Consider the following 4,692-nt stretch of genomic DNA (forward strand, 5'->3'; position numbering starts at 1 on the left):
GGAAATATCAAGTATTGAATCTTAGTTATTTGATTTTGCAATCCTTTTGTTTTAGAAAAAAGATAAAATAATGATATGTTGGATTTGATATTAGAAGTGATCTTGGAAATATCAAGTATTGAATCTTAGTTACTTGATTTTGCAATGCTTTTGTTTTAGAAAAAAGATAAAATAATGATATGTTGGATTTGATATTAGAAGTGATCATGGAAATATCAAGTATTGAATCTTAATTATTTGATTTTGCAATGCTTTTGTTTTAGAAAAAAGTTAAAATAATGATATGTTGGATTTGATATTAGAAGTGATCATGGAAAAATCAAGTATTGAATCTTAGTTATTTGATTTTGCAATGCTTTTGTTTTAGAGAAAAGTTAAAATAATGATATGTTGGATTTGATATTAGAAGTGATCATGGAAATATCAAGTATTGAATCTTAGTTATTTGATTTTGCAATGCTTTTGTTTTAGAAAAAAGTTAAAATAATGATATGTTGGATTAGATATTAGAAGTGATCATGGAAATATCAAGTATTGAATCTTAGTTATTTGATTTTGCAATGCTATTGTTTTAGAAAAAAGTTATAATAATGATATGTTGGATTTGATATTAGAAGTGATCTTCGAAATATCAAGTATTGAATCTTAGTTACTTGATTTTGCAATGCTTTTATTTAAAAAAAAAATTAAAATAATGATATGTTGGATTTGATATTAGAAGTGATCATGGAAATATCAAGTATTGAATCTTAGTTATTTGATTTTGCAATGCTTTTGTTTTAGAAAAAAGTTAAAATAATGATATGTTGGATTTGATATTAGAAGTGATCATGGAAAAATCAAGTCTTGAATCTTAGTTATTTGATTTTGCAATGCTTTTGTTTTAGAAAAAAGTTAAAATAATGATATGTTGGATTTGATATTAGAAGTGATCATGGAAATATCAAGTATTGAATCTTAGTTATTTGATTTTGCAATGCTTTTGTTTTAGAAAAAAGTTAAAATAATGATATGTTGGATTAGATATTAGAAGTGATCATGGAAATATCAAGTATTGAATCTTAGTTATTTGATTTTGCAATGCTTTTATTTTAGAAAAAAGTTAAAATAATGATATGTTGGATTTGATATTAGAAGTGATCATGGAAATATTAAGTATTGAATCTTAGTTATTTGGTTTCGCAATGCTTTTATTTTAGAAAAAAAGTTAAAATAATGATATGTTGGATTTGATATTAGAAGTGATCATGGAAATATCAAGTATTGAATCTTAGTTATTTGATTTTGCAATGCTTTTGTTTTAGAAAAAATGTAAAATAATGATATGTTGGATTAGATATTAGAAGTGATCATGGAAATATCAAGTATTGAATCTTAGTTATTTGATTTTGCAATGCTTTTATTTTAGAAAAAAATTAAAATAATGATATGTTGGATTTGATATTAGAATTGATCATGGAAATATCAAGTATTGAATCTTAGTTATTTGATTTTGCAATCCTTTTGTTTTAGAAAAAAGATAAAATAATGATATGTTGGATTTGATATTAGAAGTGATCTTGGAAATATCAAGTATTGAATCTTAGTTACTTGATTTTGCAATGCTTTTGTTTTAGAAAAAAGATAAAATAATGATATGTTGGATTTGATATTAGAAGTGATCATGGAAATATCAAGTATTGAATCTTAATTATTTGATTTTGCAATGCTTTTGTTTTAGAAAAAAGTTAAAATAATGATATGTTGGATTTGATATTAGAAGTGATCATGGAAATATCAAGTATTGAATCTTAGTTATTTGATTTTGCAATGCTTTTGTTTTAGAAAAAAGTTAAAATAATGATATGTTGGATTTGATATTAGAAGTGATCATGGAAAAATCAAGTCTTGAATCTTAGTTATTTGATTTTGCAATGCTTTTGTTTTAGAAAAAAGTTAAAATAATGATATGTTGGATTTGATATTAGAAGTGATCATGGAAATATCAAGTATTGAATCTTAGTTATTTGATTTTGCAATGCTATTGTTTTAGAAAAAAGTTATAATAATGATATGTTGGATTTGATATTAGAAGTGATCTTCGAAATATCAAGTATTGAATCTTAGTTACTTGATTTTGCAATGCTTTTATTTAAAAAAAAAATTAAAATAATGATATGTTGGATTTGATATTAGAAGTGATCTTGGAAATATCAACTATTGAATCTTAGTTACTTGATTTTGCAATGCTTTTGTTTTAGAAAAAAGATAAAATAATGATATGTTGGATTTGATATTAGAAGTGATCATGGAAATATCAAGTATTGAATCTTAATTATTTGATTTTGCAATGCTTTTGTTTTAGAAAAAAGTTAAAATAATGATATGTTGGATTTGATATTAGAAGTGATCATGGAAATATCAAGTATTGAATCTTAGTTATTTGATTTTGCAATGCTTTTGTTTTAGAAAAAAGTTAAAATAATGATATGTTGGATTTGATATTAGAAGTGATCATGGAAAAATCAAGTCTTGAATCTTAGTTATTTGATTTTGCAATGCTTTTGTTTTAGAAAAAAGTTAAAATAATGATATGTTGGATTTGATATTAGAAGTGATCATGGAAATATCAAGTATTGAATCTTAGTTATTTGATTTTGCAATGCTTTTGTTTTAGAAAAAAGTTAAAATAATGATATGTTGGATTAGATATTAGAAGTGATCATGGAAATATCAAGTATTGAATCTTAGTTATTTGATTTTGCAATGCTTTTATTTTAGAAAAAAGTTAAAATAATGATATGTTGGATTTGATATTAGAAGTGATCATGGAAATATTAAGTATTGAATCTTAGTTATTTGGTTTCGCAATGCTTTTAATTTTTAAAAAAAGTTAAAATAATGATATGTTGGATTTGATATTAGAAGTGATCATGGAAATATCAAGTATTGAATCTTAGTTATTTGATTTTGCAATGCTTTTGTTTTAGAAAAAAGTTAAAATAATGATATGTTGGATTAGATATTAGAAGTGATCATGGAAATATCAAGTATTGAATCTTAGTTATTTGATTTTGCAATGCTTTTATTTTAGAAAAAAATTAAAATAATGATATGTTGGATTTGATATTAGAATTGATCATGGAAATATCAAGTATTGAATCTTAGTTATTTGATTTTGCAATCCTTTTGTTTTAGAAAAAAGATAAAATAATGATATGTTGGATTTGATATTAGAAGTGATCTTGGAAATATCAAGTATTGAATCTTAGTTACTTGATTTTGCAATGCTTTTGTTTTAGAAAAAAGATAAAATAATGATATGTTGGATTTGATATTAGAAGTGATCATGGAAATATCAAGTATTGAATCTTAATTATTTGATTTTGCAATGCTTTTGTTTTAGAAAAAAGTTAAAATAATGATATGTTGGATTTGATATTAGAAGTGATCATGGAAATATCAAGTATTGAATCTTAGTTATTTGATTTTGCAATGCTTTTGTTTTAGAAAAAAGTTAAAATAATGATATGTTGGATTTGATATTAGAAGTGATCATGGAAAAATCAAGTCTTGAATCTTAGTTATTTGATTTTGCAATGCTTTTGTTTTAGAAAAAAGTTAAAATAATGATATGTTGGATTTGATATTAGAAGTGATCATGGAAATATCAAGTATTGAATCTTAGTTATTTGATTTTGCAATGCTATTGTTTTAGAAAAAAGTTATAATAATGATATGTTGGATTTGATATTAGAAGTCATCATGGAAATATCAAGTATTGAATCTTAGTTATTTGGTTTTGCAATGCTTTTATTTAAAAAAAAAATTAAAATAATGATATGTTGGATTTGATATTAGAAGTGATCTTGGAAATATCAACTATTGAATCTTAGTTACTTGATTTTGCAATGCTTTTGTTTTAGAAAAAAGTTAAAATAATGATATGTTGGATTTGATATTAGAAGTGATCATGGAAATATCAAGTATTGAATCTTAGTTATTTAATTTTGCAATGCTATTGTTTTAGAAAAAAGTTAAAATAATGATATGTTGGATTTGATATTAGAAGTGATCATGGAAAAATCAAGTATTGAATCTTAGTTATTTGATTTTGCAATGCTTTTGTTTTAGAGAAAAGTTAAAATAATGATATGTTGGATTTGATATTAGAAGTGATCATGGAAATATCAAGTATTGAATCTTAGTTATTTGATTTTGCAATGCTTTTGTTTTAGAAAAAAGTTAAAATAATGATATGTTGGATTTGATATTAGAAGTCATCATGGAAATATCAAGTATTGAATCTTAGTTATTTGATTTTGCAATGCTATTGTTTTAGAAAAAAGTTAAAATAATGATATGTTGGATTTGATATTAGAAGTGATCATGGAAAAATCAAGTCTTGAATCTTAGTTATTTGATTTTGCAATGCTTTTGTTTTAGAATAAAGTTAAAATAATGATATGTTGGATTTGATATTAGAAGTCATCATGGAAATATCAAGTATTGAATCTTAGTTATTTGGTATTGCAATGCTTTTGTTTTAGAAAAAAGTTAAAATAATGATATGTTGGATTTGATATTAGAAGTCATCATGGAAATATCAAGTATTGAATCTTAGTTATTTGATTTTGCAATGCTATTGTTTTAGAAAAAAGTTAAAATAATGATATGTTGGATTTGATATTAGAAGTGATCATGGAAAAATCA

The sequence above is a fragment of the Physcomitrium patens genome, chromosome 24, assembly GCF_059467195.1.
Source record: "Physcomitrium patens ecotype Gransden chromosome 24, ASM5946719v1, whole genome shotgun sequence".
In the NCBI taxonomy this organism is placed as follows: domain Eukaryota; kingdom Viridiplantae; phylum Streptophyta; class Bryopsida; order Funariales; family Funariaceae; genus Physcomitrium; species Physcomitrium patens.